This window comes from Acanthochromis polyacanthus, chromosome 3 (assembly GCF_021347895.1).
Source record: "Acanthochromis polyacanthus isolate Apoly-LR-REF ecotype Palm Island chromosome 3, KAUST_Apoly_ChrSc, whole genome shotgun sequence".
Classification (NCBI taxonomy): Eukaryota; Metazoa; Chordata; class Actinopteri; family Pomacentridae; genus Acanthochromis; species Acanthochromis polyacanthus.
Window position 1 is genome coordinate 27892953 of NC_067115.1, and position 19602 is coordinate 27912554.

The following is a 19602-nucleotide window of genomic DNA, read 5'->3' on the forward strand; positions in this document are numbered from 1 at the left end:
CCCCTTCATATGAGTCTATAGCCAAAATAGTGATCAAGGGCCATAACTCTGTTAACCCTTTAAGCTTCAGTCAATTCCAGCCGTTTTCAGTACAAAAAATCGCTAATATTCTATTTTTAAATAAAAAAAATTACGAAAAATACGGGGAATATTGGACGGGCATCGCGAGGTGCATTTCCTTGAAAATGACCGATTCGGGGATTTTATACCGACTTCAGGACATGTTTTGGATAAAATAGTTTACTGGCTTGTGTCATCTGATGTAAAAGGTTGGATTATGGCCGTTTTTTGTGGAATCTTTTTTTGTGTGTGTAATAATAAACCCGGAAATGTGAGTCGCGCTGTGTGCGTTGATATAGTGTGCGTGTATAGAGAACGGATGGATGAATATTCGTTTTTGTCGGACAAATGTGTTTTTCTCACCCGCTGTGGTAATCGCATCTGAAAGTGGTTTATACCGGCGGATTCATGAGAATCTAAGCTTTCCATCGGCGTATAGTGTTTGTATAATCGTGTTTGCAGCCGTTGGACATTCTTGAAATTCCTATGCAAATTAGTAGGTGTACCGCCGGCGGTACACTGAAGCTTAAGGGGTTAAATATTATCGCACAGGTCTAATTTTGGAACTTGATCAAGGTGTCCATGGTGTGAAGCTACACACTAAATTTCGTAATCCTAGCTTTAATAGTTTCCGAGAAAAGCTGTCCCCTTCATCTCGGACGGACGCACGGACGGATGGACGGACGGAGGCCAAACCTATATCCCCCTTTTCCACTTCGTGGAGGCGGGGGATAATAAAAATATTTATCAGTGGAGCATGTGTCTCACAACAACCCTGTTAGCATAACCTTTTTAGCTGGTAGAAGAACACGAAAAGAGTGAATCACATGAAACACTGGAATTAACATCATCAAACAGTTTTCCAAAAGAATGGGTAGAGCAAAGCTATGTCCTCTCTTCTATTTTTCATATTTTCATAACATTGTCAGCCTTCATTGAATGTCTCACTCTACCTCATGCAACCCTGTTATGCATATTATCTGGATAAGGCTAATTCTTTTTACTTTCATCAGTCAGTTTGTCCTCTGGGTCAGCAGTAACAGCTAGCGAAATATCTAGCTTCTCCTCCTGAGAAAAAGCTAACATTAGCATGGATTAGCAACCCTGCAAGCAACAGTAGCAACATGGAATAAAAATGGTAGTTTATTATCGATTATTGATGAATATTTAGGAGAAAATTATAAAAGAGAAGGTTTATTTTTCAAAAATGTTAAAGCCTAGATGTCCCCCAATTCTGGAATGACCCATAACTATGACGTCCTGGCTCCTACCAGAAAAGATGACGTCCACCATAAAGCCTTTCTCTAGGCTCCAGTTTGACTCCATCATCACCTGCTGTGTCCATCTTTATGTGTAGTGTTTGGTTGGGTCTTTGATTGCAGTTGTCAGGGAATCTTTCCCTTCTTTTCACTTCACTTTATTTTTTGGGCACTTAACAGCACTGTCGCTGCAGCTGACCTCAAAGCCAAGAGAGACATCAAAATGTCAAAATGGGATTCATGAATTCATTAATCTTAGTTGTGAAATAAGCACATTTATTGCACACAAGCCAAAAAAAATAAAGCTGTATTAGCTGAGCTGCTCCCAATCCTAACCTCTGAGACATTGCCTACGTGTGCTAGTTGTGAGATCATTTGTGTGTGTGTTTGTGTGTGTTTTCGCCTTAAGGTCTACAGGTTAGGGCAAAGTAATTCTCCCATTCCTCAGATATCTTCATTATGGGCTCAGGCAGCCCTGCTTCATTAAGAAGCCTGTTCACGCCTCCTACCCCTGCAAAATACTTCATACATAAAATCCCTAATTTCCTGTCTGGGTGAGTGTAAGTAATTGAATCATTTCACACAGAAGAGAGATAAGCATCACTCTGCTGGTTGGAGGTGTTTTCGCAGACTCTGGGACACCATCGCCACAGAGTTTAGTGTAAACCTGCTGTGTGATGTGTGGATTGATGAACCTCTATTGCGCCTATGGATTATCATTTCTATTTCTATTACATATCAGGTATAGTGGACTGTGTTAATTATTCAAAGAAGTTCGAACCACAGACTCTACTCCAGACACATTTGTATCTTGCCTTATAGGCTAGATGTTGCATACATTATTTACGTCATATTGTAATTTTACTACTGCTTGTTCAGTTTTTTAGCAGTGTGTCTGTTCATCCTGGCATAGGAATCCCTTTCCTTTTGTTACTTTTCCTGAGGATTCTCCCCTTTTATTTTCAGCCACAGTAGCAGCAGGGCTCTAGGGATGCAGTGTCCGGACTGTCGGTCCACCAACCTGGTCTAGACTGAAAGATCTCAGCGACTGTTGCATGAGGTGCCATGAAATTTCGTGTTGAAATTAGAGAGAATTAAGGACTATTCCTCCAACTTTTCCTGGTAATCCTCTGACTTTAAATCTAGCACTCTTGTCAGAATTTCAGCTTGTACAATATTTATGTACCAGGTAACTGTCAAAGTAAAGACAAGTTTATTATGGTTTGGATGTAGAACTTATTAGGAAATGTTAGCATTTATCACAGTTGTACCAAAATACAGCCATATAGAATCGCAAGTTTTGCAAAACCTAGTTTTTTTCCTTGCTGTTTGGTTAGATTTAGGCACCAGACTACTTGGTTAGATTTCAACAAAAGTATTGATTTGGGTTCAGATTAAGCAGCAACCTCGTGGGGCTAAACAAGAACCCCAAAATGCAAATGCAAAAAACTGCAGTCTCTCAAATGGCCACTTGAGGCTCCAAACGTGAGTCAATCCCCATAGACCGTAATGTTAAAATGCCCAACGTTACAGCAGAAATAAGCATGTTTACATCTTGATACACAAAATGGTTTTGGTCTCTATAGGTAATTTCCCTGTTCATGGCAATTGCACTGGGAGCGAAGTTTAATACAACTCCCCTGTTTAAACTGCATTAAGGGCATGACTACTTCGAGTGACAGGTGGATGTTGTCACAGGACAGTCTATGATGGTTCTGTGACCCGCCTCACCTTAACTTACCCTCTACTTCTTTGTTCATTCCAACATCAGCCCAGAGTTAGATGGAACCAGGCACTGCCAAGATGATAGCAGTCAGAGCCACCACACTGAGCCCTGATGTTCATCCATAGGTCTACCTGTATGTGGTTTAGATTGTTAGGTAAACCCATATAAGATGTCACAGAGAGGTCATTTATCTTTATATACAGCCGATGACAGTGACATGTGGTTCAGATTGTAAATATATGAGAAAATATTCTGTTTTATCACTAACTATTCACTTGACCCAAAACCTGAATTTATTACTTCACCAATGAATGCAGCAGAATTAAGTGACAATTGATGTTGGTTTGTCTGTCCGTCTGTTTGTCTGCCCTTAGCAACATTACTCATAAACAGACAAACGGATTTAGATGAAATTTTCAGGGAAGGTCAGAAATGACACAAGGACAAAGTGATTAGTTTTTGGCAGTGATGCGGCTTATAGTCTGGATCTACGGATTTGTTAAAGATTTCTGTATCATTGTGAGATAGCGTCACTGTAACCATGACAACAAGTGAACACTACATCAGCTGCCTGCTGATGGTCACATGATTGTGACCCTAATACAAATCCACCGCTGTGGACTTATCAGGACTTAGCCATCGGAAATGATACAAGGAACAATTGATTAAACTGTGGGGGATGTTTTCGAGCCCTATCAATTCCCGCCGCTTGCTACATATTTAGGTCACGCGATTCTGTACATAACGTACTCATACATAACCCATGCCTGTATGCAGCGCAAGGTCATTTTATTTGTGGGTACATCTATGTTAAATGTTGTGATTTCTGATCTTCAGTAACTATTAAAGAAGTCCTGCATCTAAAAAAAAGGCAGCATTTCTGACAATGCCGTATGGGGGAATGAACAGCCTTGGCAGAGTATTGTGCTTTTCTTGTTTAACTAAGTTACACATTATATAAAGGCACAGAGTGATGTTAAACTAGTAGTTTACTAAATCTTTGAATTTCTTTCTCATTTATCTGGAGGAAATTGATTAAATCAGTGTTGTTGTTTACTCTCAAACAGACTTGAGGGAAACTCAGATTGTACCCTTTCAAACGTTAATTTGTCCCGCTAATGCTTAAGCTAGCCACAGTGAGACAGCACAGTAAGCTGCCAAACAGAACCACAGTATGCCGGTCAATGAGCTGCTCTGTCAGAGCAGCTGGGGGTTAAGTGCCTTGCTGGAAGGCGAATGATGATGAAACTGTAGTTGCATGATGTATTTACAGACAATTTCTCATTCTAATCACCTTGGCCAGATTTTCCCAAGCAGGCCAGGTACTTAACTTGAATGAACATGAGCACATTTGTCTTTAAGCTTTCGCAATGCCAGCATAACAGGGCCTAAGTTGCTCTCATTCAAATACACCATGGCTGCATGCATCAGACCTCTCTTCATTAAGTCATAATCACTATGCAGAATGTGACAGATCAGGTGAAACAGCACATTTGGTATTGATTTAATTGTAATTATGTGACCTATTTCCCACCAGGGATGACAGAGATTCTATTTTTAATACTATATACACTATGAGTCGAAAGATTGGACATATCTTCTCATTCAATGGTTTCTATTTAATTGTTATACACTGTAGATTAATACTGAAGATATCAAAATTATAAATTAATACATATGGAATTATGGCGTAAACAAGTGTTAATCTTCGATATTAGTCTACAATGTAGAAAATAATAGAAATGAATAAAAAGCAGTTAATGAGAAGGTGTGGCCAAACTTTTGACTGGCAGTCATTGTGAGTGTATGTATGTATATCTCTGTATATAGTTTATAGCCCATCTAAATGTTTATTTTTAAATTTTCGGCTGAACTAGTTCTGGTTTGCTCATTTGAATTTAATAAAAAATCATTCCTCTACTCTCAGCACTAATTCCTTTCGTAACCCCTTTTTACCCCTTTGTCTCTAATCTGCAACTGCTGCACAAGGGGTTGGAAAGGGTTTTTTAGGGCTAGAGTAAGGGGGTGAAAGGGTGAAGAGTGGGGTGAATCTGGTGCATTGTGGCTGCACATTAATTGAATGGGCTCAGATCCTGAATCCCTAATTAGGGACAATGGCTGTGACATGGGCAGTGCAGAAGCAGAGAGCTCTTCTCAGAGGTAAGTGGAGAGTTGAAGGACGGCCACGGGAAAGCACCTCACACTCCAAAAGCCTTAAGAGACCATTGTGTGAGCGTCCGAGCGCACACACACATACACAAATGAAAGAGAGGTGGGGTGGAAAGGGGGTGGAAGCGAGATGGCGCTCCAGCAGCCTCATCTCGTCTCTTCCTCCTTCCAGCTCATTGACTGATGTCACAGTGAGAGACTGAGGAGGGGGGAGGAGTGCACCATTATGGGGTGAAAAAAAATCAAAATGACGTGAGAGGACCCACGTCAAAGGAGGAAAACAAACACCTTGCTACGAACCATCAGGCTGTGGCGGTGTCTTTCTGTGTGTCTAAGCACAACATGATCTGCGTTCACATGAGCATCACGTCGACTAGGCGTCACTGCACCATATTGCAGCGTTCATTATCTATAACCACTTAATCCTGTAGAGGGTCATGGAAGGGCTGGAGCCAACCTCAGCCAACATCCAGGATGAAAGGAAGGCTACACTCTTGACAGGACTTAATATTAACGCGCACTGAGACTATGTCTATGTTAAGACTTACACTACCAGTCAAAAGTTTGGACACACCTTCTCATTTAGTGGTTTTTCTTTGTTTTCATGACTATTTACGTTGTAGATTCTCACTGAAGGCATCAAAACTATGAATGAACACATATGGAACTAGACAAGCCCTCAGTTGATGGCAGAACCACGCCATCTACTGGCTGCCACTGTGCAGCCACTACCGTCACACATATAGCTTTCAATTTTGATCATCCTATGTATATCCCTTCCTACTTGATCTGCTGACCTCTAACTCCACAACTGAGCAGGGGACCTTAGGCCGATCGTCAGTGCCAAGTTTGATCATCCTGACTTCAGCACTTGCAGAGATCTGACCGGACATATACACATACCCACATACATGACATACATACTTACCCAGCCAGCCAGCCAGATACAGTAGTAACCCCGCTGACGTACGTCAGGCGTGGTTAATTATGTAGTAAGCACAAAAGTGAAATATGTCAAAACATGTTACATATTTTAGATTCTTCAAAATAGCCACCCTTTGCTTTGATTACTGCTTTACACACTCTTGGTCTCCTCTTGATGAGTTTGAGGATACATTCAAAGTTGCATGCAATGATCATGACTGACTGACCTTCAGTTCTTACGCTAATGATGGACTGTGGTTTCTCTTTACTTAGCTGATTGCGAAGGTGTGTCCAAACTTTGGCTGGTAGTGTCTACATTTTGAAATACAATTTTTGCTCGAGAACAACACACGTCAATGTTTTAGAAGACTTTGGTGAAGCACCTGAACGACACAAAATGCTTTACTTATTCACCCTCTTTGTAGTTTGAATACTCACTTCTTACTGCCAACGTCTGGTAAGTTGTGTGACAGACGGATAAGAACAGAAAAAAGAAAAACAGGACATGAAGTTTTTATAGTCCTCCTAACTTCCCTGTACCACAACACTATTATGTATTAGGTTTACACTTGGGCCAGTATTATACTACTATTATAGACAAGCACACAGACAGCTAGTTGTAACAAGTAGTTGTTCTCATACTACTTTTCTTGTAGGATATGTTCCCTACGTGCACAGTACATCAGTGTCCATTCCGTGATGAATCAAAATGGCCCATTTTTCCAGTACATGTGCAATCGGTGTTTTTGCAGCATAGAAAACCAGTCTGTGTGGTCACAACAGATTGAAGGATTTGCACCGAGCTGATGACAAGATTTACGTCCCTCAAACTCTAACAGACCCTTACTTACTTTCAGATTTAGAAACTCTACCACTAACTTTAGCCATACACTGTGTCAAGTGTTCCAGGTTTAATCAGTCCCCTCCTACTCTGTGTGTCCACCTGTACAGCCATAGTTGTTCTCATATACAGAGTTTTCATGTTCCAGTGTGAGGTATTTAATAAATCGCAGCCGGTAAGCGCTACACGTTAAACAAAGTCATTCACAAGCTGCTATAGTGTTGTGATAAAGTCTTGATTCTTAAATTGTGAGGTCATCTGACCAAAACAATGTGAATACAGGTTAATGACAACATCCATGCTGTGCATTTGACTTGAAAAATTTACGCAACTAAAGGTTGTCTTCTTAACTTTGCTGGCCTTGCGGCAAAAAAAAATCCATTTCGTTTGGACACAAGGCTTAAATGCAGAGAAAGTTATGAAAGAATCTCATACAGATGCATTCATGAGACAACTGTTTTCTTTCCGCTTTATGAATCACTGAGTTTCTGATCAGTTAATTGAATTACTAAAAGGTGAACTCAAAGTGTTCAGTTGCCATTTGGAAGCTACGGAAAGTGTGGGAAAAAAGTTATGCAAAGTGTTTTTCTGAAATTACTTGCAGCATCTGTACCGTCACATTTTCAGAATTTTGACCTTGTAAAGACTGTTATCTATTGTGACATCCCAACTAAAGAAGACACTGTGCAAAATCAGATCTATTACCTGAAGTGAAGTCACCTAAGATGACAAATGTGAAAATAGCAAAAATCTGGGTGCGCATTTATTAATAAGTCAGACTTGTGTTGCTCCTCATCTCTCGTGAATTGAGCCACGACTTGTATGACACACCTAAACAACCAACCAAACAGTTTGGGTTGCATTGTGGGTAATGTAGGTGCCGTATGTGGGCAAGGATGATGAGTGAGCTGACTAAAGAAGACACAACCTTTATTAATCAGTTTTTCAGTGATGTTGCTCCTCATCTGTAGTGAGTTGAAGACATCAAACCAACCAAACAAGCTGCATTAATGATAATGTAAAAACCAGATTGGGACAAGCAAGATGAGTGAGCTGACTAAGATAAAACTTTTATTAATCAATTTTTCAAAAGCAGACAGAAATCTCTGCTGATTTTTTTTTTTTTTTTTTTGCGTATGAGCCACAGATGTTGTGAGCAATGTGCCCAGTGTTGTTAGATTTAGAAGATTAGAAGATTACTGCAGGTTAGTAAAATAACAACTCATCCCATTCTCCGTGGTTTCTTTAAGGCACTAAAATGACCTATCTAAAGATATTTATATGATTCTAAACAAATCTTATGAACTTTGCCAACTGGAAAGAACATTTTCTTGATTAAAGTATTCACAATAGACAGTTGCTGTGCGATCAGGAGTGGAAAAGTGAAGTTGAGCAGAAGTGTGGAGTCCTCAGTCAACACCCACTGTGGGTTGTAATGAACGAATGTGAGAGATTTAAACGCCGGTCCAAACCAATTCATGACTCCCAGCTAGTTTATGCGTGTTTAGCCTGATCAATCGATGGCATCTCCGATACTGTCAGCTGCCCTCCAGGTGTGCAGCCAGGATGCAGAACAGCAGCGGCGGTGAGCGTCTAGGTGTGTGTGAATGTGTTTTGGTCCTACGGAGAGACACAGCTGGATCCTCCAGGCCAAGGGTGTCAGCCAGCCAACCAGCCAGGCGGCTCACCCTCCCTCCTTTGCGTTTGCTCCCCCCCCACCCTCCCCTACCTCCCCTCCTACGGGCCTCATTATGAGAGGGAGAAAGCTCACGGATGCCCTCTCCTCCCCCAACTCCCACTGCACCACTGCCGTGGAGAGAGAAAGGTGGAGGGAAGGGGAAAAAAAAAACGAGTCAGGTGTTAAATGTGAACGTGGATTAGTTTCTATGCCAACGGCGGGAGGACGCACTCACGCAGCCAGCCAGCCAGCCAGCCAGCCAGGGTCCCTGCAAGACACTTGTTTTTGTCCCTCTTGTTTTCTCTCCTCGCCTGCCCTCCCTTCCCCTCCCTCCTCTTTCGTGCCTCTCTCTATCAGTAGGGGAGATAAGGCTGGGCCCTGTGCCTGGTATTAAACCTTATCTCTCCAGCTGGGGCTAAGGCCTGCTGGATTTGGCTGCACAAGTGCTCCGGTTCAACTCAAACATGCCTTGTTTTACCGGCCACCCATTAGCATCACTTGTCACCTGGAGGCTTGACGTGGCTCTAGTGGATCTGTGGAGGTTTTTTTTTATAGTTTCCATCATGCCACATGCAACGGCTGCTTACCAAGTCGGAGAATATTTATGCATAGAATCTTTTGTGAAGTTTTATATGGGAGCAGATAATTATTTTAATTGTTTTTCTATTGATTTCTAGGAGTTTTTTTCCCTCGTACTGCTCACATAGCCTATCTCCAGGAGCTACATTCACGTTTCCTTTGTGTGATATTTCCTCCTGATGCTGCTGTCCCTCTCTCTGTGAGGGTTGAGAGAGAAAGAGAGCTAGAGGCTGGATGGATGGGAGGGAGGGAGGCAAGAAGAAGAAGAGCGACAGACAGGAAAGAGGAGATAGACAGGGGGGCAGAAGCAAGGAGACGGGAGAAGAGAGAGAGAGAGAGAGGAGGTGGGAGGGGAAGGAAGGTGCACACACATGAAGTCAGGCGGGGGAAGCAGGCAGGAAAGGGTTAAGGTGAAAACAATAACAAGGGGAGCGGGGAGCGTGCGTCTATGTGCGGCTCCCTGGAAGTGTCAGGCTCTCTGTTCATTGACAGTGTCGTGCACCCGCCGCCCCGAGAGCGCCGGCAGCCTCACAAAGACAGACAGCTCGAATTAATCCCACGGGGGGAGTGCGTGACAGTTTGGCAGAGCGGAGAATTGAAAGGGAGGAGGATGCCGAGAATGGGGAAGGCGCGAGCATTTGTCAAATCATAATTAAATGATGAATCACTATTCTGTTATTAACGATATGCCCACCCGAACCTCCCTTGTTACAAAAAAAAAAGATGGAAATGGAGAAATGAACGACCACCGGCATTGTGGCCACTGAAAAATAGAGGATTTATTGCCCGCTCTGCTTATTTTTGCAGGGGTTGTGGTTGCACACTAGTTTGTTGTTGATGGTTAATGCAGGCTTCTCTATAGGCTACTAAAATCAATACAATTTGAAAACGTATCCTTCAACCAAATATATTGAGAATGCCTTGAAAATCATGCATGAATAGCAAATAGTGATGTTAGCAGCTTATTACTGTGAGGCATTATTTAGTCAAACCAAAGCATTTTGCTATGGGACAATGATGACGTCTGAGATCACTCACTTGAATAGTTGCCGATACACAATGTGGAATTATTGGCTTCTTAAAAAGTAGGTCTTTACTCTTAATGAAGAGCGTCCAGCGTCTCTTTCATATTAATGCATTATCAGCCAGACTTTTTATTCTTCGCACAACTGCTTCATTCCTCTTTTGTGTTTACCTACAAAAGCAACGCCATTAACGCCTCTGAGAAGAGACTGTTTGAAAGTGTGGCCTTATTCCGATTCCTAGCGGTTATCAAATCTTACCTTTCCTCGTCAAGTCTGTGTGTGAAATAGTGTAAGGTGTAAGATTTATACATTAACGAATTGCACGGAGGTTCAGAATATTATGTAAAAATTCCTCAGAACTCTGGAAAGCATTGAAATCCATTCACTTATTCCTTTTTTATTTTGCACACATTTGGTAGAGTTTTGATTTTAAAGAGATAAACTTGCTGTTTCTTCCCACAAATCTACTGTCAATAACTCGTAATGACAAAGAAGAGCAAGTTCCTTAAAAATTTTGCAAATGTATTCATTATCAAACACTTGAAACCTGTCATTTATGGATGCATTCAGACCCTTTGCTTTGACTCTCCAGATTGGGCTCAGGCATTGGCTTTAATTATCCTTGAGACGTGTGACTAATTTCATACATGAACTTGAGCTAGATGTGGAGGTCTGACTTGTGCATTACATTAAAATGGACGTCTTCCACCCGCATGTAAATGTGGAGGGCAAAACATAAGAAACAACTCAGAGCAATGGAGTCCAGTCTGATGCTGCTACAAACTACAGCCTCAATAATATACATAGTAAGCTAGTCAAAACAGACGTGATTTTCTTTGTAGAAGTAGAATATACAGCTGATTCGTTGCATTTATCTTGCATTACATTTTACAGGTGTAGCTACTAATGTGACCTCAGTACATATCGACCTGATGGGCATTTGGCTATCCTCTCTTTTTCTCGTAAATAGGATTAGGGTTCCTAGTGTTGTTGGAGTTAATGGTGATATATAAATAAAGTTCTGGTCAATAATGAAAACAAAGCTATTTTAAAAATGTACACAATATAAGAAACCTATCCCTGCTCCTTAATCTGCTTCAGTTGTCACTTTACAGCAGCTCATTCATATACCTAAGGTGGCATGGCTCATGGAACAATGATATAATAGGAAAAATCAACATGAATATAAAAGCCTTCAAAGTGCACATTAGAGTGAGTCACTTTTATGGCTTCTTGCTAACTTTTCAAGCTGTCATTGCCTCACAGCAGCATTAGCGCAACAACAAATCTGAGTCACCTGTAAGGTTCATCACTGCGCCGTGGCAGCAGCAGCAGTGGCAACGAAAATGAAGAGAACAACAACAAATATGCATAAACATGATTTAGGATATCTGAGTTGAGTCTGAATTCAGACTGTGTTGGTTTTCATTTGTTCAAACTTGGATGTTTTGTAAAGGTTGCTAGAAATGTAATGGAAATGCAGACCAGTGCAGACAGACAGTTCGATCATTACGTATGTGACCTCAGCTACACATTTTTGAGACAGTAAAGATGAACAGTGTACTGCTTGCATAACCAAACATGATCACCTTGTGGAGTGTCTGGCACCAGGATGTCAGCAGAGGATCCTTTGGGTGCTGCGGGGCCTCCATGGATCGCTGTGGCATTATCCTTCTGACGCTTGGTCAGTGAAGGATCTTGGGTGTTGGGAGGCTGGGTCAAAGCCTTGGACTCTGTGACGTGTTCCTTGAGCAGTTTTTGAGTTGTCTTGACTACTTATGAAGATCGCTGCTGTTGAGGAATACCATTACTGTAGGAGCATCCACATGAGGTTCTCCAGCAGACTCCACTAAGCTGGCCGTACTGCTGCTTGTGCGTGTCTATCTGTTAATGTGAAGGTGCAGTTTAAACTTGTGCTGCAAGAAATGTTAGGAGGTCCAATTCAGTAAGCTTGTTGTTGCGACTTTGACATAAAAGAAGCCAGAGTGCACATTTAGACATCAAGGTGACACGTTCGGTTTCTGTCAGATTAACAGAAAGCAGTGATCGTCTGAAATAGGTTTAATGTTTACATTACTTGTCAGTGGTTGACAGCAAATGTGGTTTATCAAAGTGGCTGTTAAATTCACCCGCTGTTATACCTACAGAACAATGTTTTGTTTTGTCCTTGTTTGTGTAGGCCTTTGTGTTGCCAGTCTTTCTTCCGTTCTTCTATTATGTTTCACTGTGTTCATTTTGTTTCCCAATACCTACAAGCTGTTCAAGGGCATACAACTAAAGATTCACCATGTCATGTTTGGAGGACCGATGCGTTTGCCTGTAGATGAGAATAATTGTGTATAAAGTGATGCTATTTTACTCTGTTCTTGAATGAGGTCAATGTTTGATACTTCTAAATTGAAGTTTTATAAAGAGTGAATGTCTTCATAAGTGGAGGTCCTTGTTCGTCATTATTCTCCTTGTTTGTAGTTTTTAATGGAAATAAATGGAAGACTGCACTAAAAAGGCACATTTTATACACTTCTTTACTGGATTGTAACAGCAAGTGCTTGCTCAAAACAGAATTATTATTTTTTATAACTTCTGTAATAACAAAAGGTGTCTTGCCGGAAGAAATTAGTTAAATTCAGTCAGCAGACAACAGAAAACTACTGCTCAGTTGTTTGAACAAATTTTTTTTAGGACAGTTTGCTTCAGCTACAACCTTTAAACTTACAAGGTTAAGTTTCATAGATTGATAGGTACACTGCCCATCCAAACATAAAAATAAAAAACACTTTAATATTTCATTGGACCTCCTTTAGTTCTGAGAACGACACACATTCGCCGTGGCATCGTTTGTATAAGCTTCTGCAGTGTCACAGCATTTATTTCTGTCCAGAGTTGCATTCATTTTCTACAAAGATCTTGCACTGATGATTTGAGAGTTGGACTGCTACACAAAGTCTTCTTCAGAACATCCCAAAGATTCTCAATGGGGCTGAGGTCTGGACTCTGTGGAGGACAACCCATGTGTGAAAATGACGTCTCATGCTCCCTGATCCACTCATTCTCAATGTGAGCCCCATGAATCCTGGCATCATCATCTTGGAACATGTCCATGCCATCATGTCCATGTTCATTAATAAAGAAGCTTTGGCAGCGTTCCATTTGAAAAAGTAAAAACGCACCAGCTGAAATGACCGAAGCAAGCAGAGAAACGGCAGGAGTTACTTTTCCATTGGCATGACTCTCTTGAACCCCGAACCATGTTGGACTTGTTTCTTAGGGTCACTAGTGGATAACTTCACAGCCTGCATGTGACTTACTGCTGCCATATGTGGATATCTTCAATACTTTGGCATGCATGGGAACACTTTCTTCTTTCATCCTGTTGCACAACTATACACATTTTCAGTTCATACAAGAATTTAATGTAGAAGTGGTATAGAAAGGAAAAATGAGGATGAATATACCAGAAATGGCGACAGACTAAACCCTGTTTAGTGTGATTTGAAATATGGAGTTGCATTAACCACTTTTGTCCAGGTCACTATGCGCCTTTGACGTGTCTGATCGCTCACCGATCTTGTTTGCAGCGGTTGTCTACACCTGATTCCACAAGCCTCCATAAAAATGATTTCCAATATCTCTCTGCATGGCAGTCGATACCAGAGGAGGAGGGGGACTCGTGCTACGACGTGCTGCTAAATCTTTAGATCAGCATATGAGATGAAAGATATTTGACTTGACACTTTTCACTAATTATTACAAATTTTATCTCATTTAAATTTTTTTTTATGACTGCAACAGCCTCAATTAGTTTCTGTCTGGTTGATTTATACTTGATTGTGCTGTCTTGGTGTGTTTTTAGCATCATTAAATGTACGTAAAAGCCGATTCTATTGTTGCATTTACCTCCGTGGAGGTCGTAGTTTCCAGCCTGTGCACCGGTGATGGATGACCACCATGCCCTGCCATGCTTCTCCCCGCTCTCTGCTTTATGACAGCTATGGAACTCCAGATAAGATAAAATTTGCAGAGAAAACCTCAACAATAGGCCGGTTGCATATTCTCTTTTGAAACAGGCAGAGATACGGGATTCCTACTGGCTACATGCTGGGGTTTTCACAAAATCAGCGAAGTGTGTCTGTGTATGTGGGAAAATACACTGTTTTTTTTTTTTGTTTTTTTTTGCTCGTTTTTAAGCCCTGTTCAGTGGAAACACGACTAGGGCTGCAGCTATGGATCATTTCAGTCATTGAGTATTCTATCGATTATTCTGGCGATTAATCGAGCAATCAAATTCTGTGCTTGGCATGCATGGTCCAGCATCAAAAGCAGAAGTGAGCGCATTGTGCAACAGAAATAACCGTCTTGGTGGAACACAGGCAGACATCTGCGGTGTATTGTACATACAGTAAAGTACAGGGGTATTGTACATACAGTCAACAAAAATATAAACCCAACACTTTTGTTTTTGCTCCCATTTTTTATGAGATGAAGTCAAAGATATAAAACTTTTTCCACATACACAATATCACCATTTCTCTCAAACATTGTTCACAAATCTGTCTAAACCTGTGACAGTGAGCACTTCTCCTTTGCTGAGATAATCCATCCCACCTCACAGGTGTGCCATATCAAGATGCTGATTAGACACCATGATTAGTGCACAGGTGTGCCTTAGACTGCCCACAATAAAAGGCCACTCTGAAAGGTGCAGTTTTATCACACAGCACAATGCCACAGATGTGGCAAGATTTGAGGAAGCGTACAGTTGGCATGCTGACAGCAGGAATGTCAACCAGAGCTGTTGCTCGTGTATTGAATGTTCATTTCTCTACCATAAGCCGTCTCCAAAGGCGTTTCAGAGAATTTGGCAGTACATCCAACCAGCCTCACAACCGCAGACCACGTGTAACCACACCAGCCCAGGACCTCCACATCCAGCATGTTCACCTCCAAGATGGTCTGAGACCAGCCACTCAGACAGCTGCTGAAACAATGGGTTTGCATAACCAAAGAATTTCTGCACAAACTGTCAGAAACCGTCTCAGTGAAGCTCATCTGCGTGCTCGTCGTCCTCATCGGGGTCTCCACCTGACTCCAGTTCGTCGTTGTAACCGAACTGAGTGGGCAAATGCTCACATTGGATGGCGTCTGGCACGTTGGAGAGGTGTTCTCTTCACGGATGAATCCCGGTTTACACTGTTCAGGGCAGATGGCAGACAGCGTGTGTGGCGTTGTGTGGGTGAGCGGTTTTCTGATGTCAATGTTGTGGATGGAGTGGCCCATGGTGGCGGTGGGGTTATGGTATGGGCAGGCGTCTGTTATGGACGAAGAACACAGGTGCATTTTATTGATGGCATTTTGAATGCACAGAGATACCGTGAAGAGATCCTGAGGCCCATTGTTGTGTCATACATCCAAGAACATCACCTTATGTTGCAGCAGAATAATGCACGGCCCCATGTTGTAAGGATCTGTACACAATTCTTGGAAGCTGAAAACGTCCCAGTTCTTGCATGGCCAGCATACTCACCGGACATGTCACCCATTGAGCATGTTTGGGATACTCTGGATCGGCGTATACAACAGCGTGTACCAATTCCCGCCAATATCCAGCAACTTTGCACAGCCATTGAAGAGGAGTGGACCCCTCAATAAAACAAAACTGCACCTTTTATTGTGGGCAGTCTAAGGCACACCTGTGCACTAATCATGGTGTCTAATCAGCATCTTGATATGGAACACCTGTGAGGTGGGATGGATTATCTCAGCAAAGGAGAAGTGCTCACTATCACAGATTTAGACAGATTTGTGAACAATATTTGAGAGAAATGGTGATATTGTGTATGCGGAAAAAGTTTTAGATCTTTGAGTTCATCTCATAAAAAATGGGAGCAAAAACAAAAGTGTTGCATTTATATTTTTGTTGAGTGTATATAACATAGTACAAGTGTATTGTACATATATAGTATAGCACAGGCATTCCCGCTGAATATAGCATAAAGACTGTGTATTTCAAAAGCTTCATAAGATAGCCTTCACATAAAAGCACATATAAAAGACGCTAGTCTCTTCAGGATGACCACAAGCCCTGCACTGCCATGTGCACCTTGTAGAGCGATTGTTGTACTTTGTGTGCGTCGAGCCTCTTCACAAGTTATTTATGCTCCAGCATAAGAGCATACCTGACACAGGAGAGCATCGTGGAAACCTATTTCCCCCCCGTGCCATATAAACCGTCTATTTCCTGCAGCGTAAGGAACAGGAGTAAAAATCCTGGAAGCTTAGAAAGGAAGTCAGAGCAATTAAAGAGCCATTAGTAGCACCTCTCTGAAAAAGCCATTAATCAAGAAGCAGCGGTGCCGCTCACAATGCAGCGTACACCAAGGAGAATGAACGACGGATGATTAAATGAAAGATATCTCTATTTGTAAAGCGTCTATCTGGGCTGGATACACGTGCAGCACTGTAACGACAGATTCTATTTACACACAGAGAGAAATCTAAAGAGCAGCGCTACAACTATATTCCACATTTAAACGAATGAACTCAGTCCTATTTTTCCTGAGTATTTATTAGGATATAATGATTATGAATACAGAAAGATAAGATGAAAGGGCTTCTTACTGCAAACCGTTTATTTCATACATTTTATAAGTTGTGGTTGTAAAAACAGCGGTGTGAATTTTAAAATGTCAAGCATTTCAATCTATTCAAAGACCACAGCATTCTGCGTTTTTCTAGTAAGTCTGATGGTATTTCTTGTTAAGCCTTGATTATTCTACCTTGTGAGCATGCACAGAGACAGCTGTGGACACGATTATATACTAGTCTGAATCACCAGATGCAGGATGCAGGTATAAGCCTGCCATTGGCCGCCAATTTCAGGTGGCTTTGTCCTGATCTCCAGCTATCTGTGTGTTTTCTTCGCTACAGGAAACATCAACAACTGCTGAGCAGCAACCTACCACACTGAAAAGTTTTGCAGAGGATTTGGACTGTGCAGTAAGTCAGCCATGTTTCCTTTTTTTTTTTCTTTTTGGTGGATTATCAGTTTTAATTACGGTTCTCGTGTCCTTGAATGCAAAGGTTTCACCTAAACAACCCCTCCTGTCACTATTTTGAAGGAACATGAAATCGGTTCTTTCTGCCCATCTTGACTGTGATTGGTTTAAAGAAATACAAACATGCCAAAGCATTTTTTTCTTTCTTATAGCAGAATGAGAGTGAAATGCAGCCAGAGCATTATGTTCTACAGAATGGGTTTGCAAGCGAGACTATTAATACACTACTCTGTGCTCGCTTTGAGTCTTCCAGGTCTAATGTGCGCATTCTAATCATTCACATCACTGCTGCCTTTGTTGACTGTCCATGTGGAAACAAAATTGAGGAGATAACCAGATTTAACAAACACAAACTTATCACTGACCATACTTTGGCCAAATTCTACTCTATTGTTCAGAAGTTTGGGGTCACTTAAAAATGTCCTTATTTTTGAAAGAAAATCTTTTTTTTTTTTCAATGAACATAATATTAAATGAATGACAAATTCATTGTAGACATTGTTAATGTGCTAACTGATGATTAGAAAAAAAAAGTGAGAGTTTTCAGGGAAAACATGAAATTTCCTGGTTGACCTCAAACTTTTGAATGATAGTATTTGTCACGACTAAAACTAATGCTCCCATTTATTGTCTGTTTGAAATGCATGCTGTTGCATGCTGGTTCTGTTGCGGTGCGTTTCGAGCTGCGATCCACTGCGTCTCCCTAGAGCTCATTAACATGAAGTAGACTTGACTTCTACTTTATGCAAATTCAGTGCAGCGAACAGAGATCCAACGCTTCGAGAAACTTTCGTGTAGCCAATCACTCAGTTAAAACGAGGACAGATTCAGCAGCTTATCTTTCGGCCTCAAATGCTTTCAGAAACACTTTTTGCTGAACTGTTTTCTTAATAAAAGAGAAAATTTGCGACTGAGCCGCCATGTTGGTCTGATTCATCTACCGGGCTGAAGCTGAAAGCGCTATCATGTGGCCAGCTAGTGGCCAGCTAGTGGCGATTTTCAGATGCGGGGCGTTTACATGTGATAAAAACAGGTCCAGTGGACATAGACCATAGTTACACTCCCTAACTTCACCAGCCTGTATATTGATTCTATGGAAGGTATGAATCTTTATGAATTAGGTCATATACACATTCATTTTTTTGAAAGGCAACTAATGTCTTTAAACAGCTGCTGATTTGAAGGTTTTTTGGGTTAAATTCACTGTTAAATTGTGTATTTGATGAGTGATGCTTTGCAGCTGCTGATCTGATGCTCTAGTGGGTGTGAAACTAAAGTGTTGATCAGTCACACTGAATGCTTGGTCAGATTCTTAGACTGTGATCAGGTGATTTAGATTTTAAAACCTCGCAATACGCCACTCAATATGGATTGCATTTAAATTGCTTTGAACACATAGTGAGTGTGTGTGTGTGTGTGTGTGTGTGTGTGTGTGTGTGTGTGTGTGTGTGTGTGTGTGTGTGTGTGTGTGTGTGTGTGTGTGTGTGTGTGTGTGTGTGTGTGTGTGTGTGTGTGTGTGTGTGTGTGTGTGTGTGTGTGTGTGTGTGTGTGTGTGTGTGTTCAAACTCGTTCTCAGATGACTCTTGTGTCACTCTGGATTGCCGATGTCTTTAAATAGTTTCTGGATGAGCTACAAAAATAGTACTTTTGATGAGGATGAATTCATTGTAAGTTTTGGCCTTTTCGTGGGATTTGTTGACAATAAAGAATATCGGCAGAGACTTATCCTTTAACTTTCCCCGACTCCTGAAGTCATAAAGAGCGTGCCCATTTTAAACGGCGAGGGATATAGGATGTGAATACGGATATTATTGATTGCAATACTCAGCCATATTGTATAAATACTGTCAAAAATATGGCAGCTGCACATTAATTAGGAGTATTGATAAAACATCAGGGACTCTGCTGGTTCAGCAGGCCACACATTATTAGGGAAAGGTTAAGTGCCCAGCCGACATTTAATTTCCTCCCTCCATCTCTCTCTCTCTCTCTCTCTCTCTGTCACACGTCTCGTGTCTTTTTCTTCTCTCCCACCTCTCTCCTTTGGCGCTTACTCTCCACATTTCTACCTCCCCTCTTTCTTTCTTCCTCCCTTCCGTTCTACATAAACACTTGAATCCTAATTCCTTATATTAGATTTTATTGGGAGAAAGCTGCGCTGCAAAGAAAAGTTTGTTTCCTATTGGTTCCCCACAGTCATTGCATAGAGACACACACACACACACACACACACACACACACACACACACACACACGCATCCCTTATTGTCATTTAGCAGCATCCTC

At 41.5% G+C, this 19602-nt stretch overlaps 1 long non-coding RNA gene across 3 annotated transcripts in view; it reads left to right on the top strand.

Annotated features, from left to right (window-relative positions):
• Window positions 1-19602, top strand: part of LOC127533076 (uncharacterized) — a 165071-nt gene that overhangs the window by 21503 nt on the left and 123966 nt on the right. For all 3 annotated transcript variants that reach the window (XR_007940649.1, XR_007940650.1, XR_007940651.1), the window contains exon 2: window positions 17189-17257. This is a non-coding gene — a long non-coding RNA (uncharacterized LOC127533076). The remainder of the gene's footprint in view (window positions 1-17188; window positions 17258-19602) is intronic.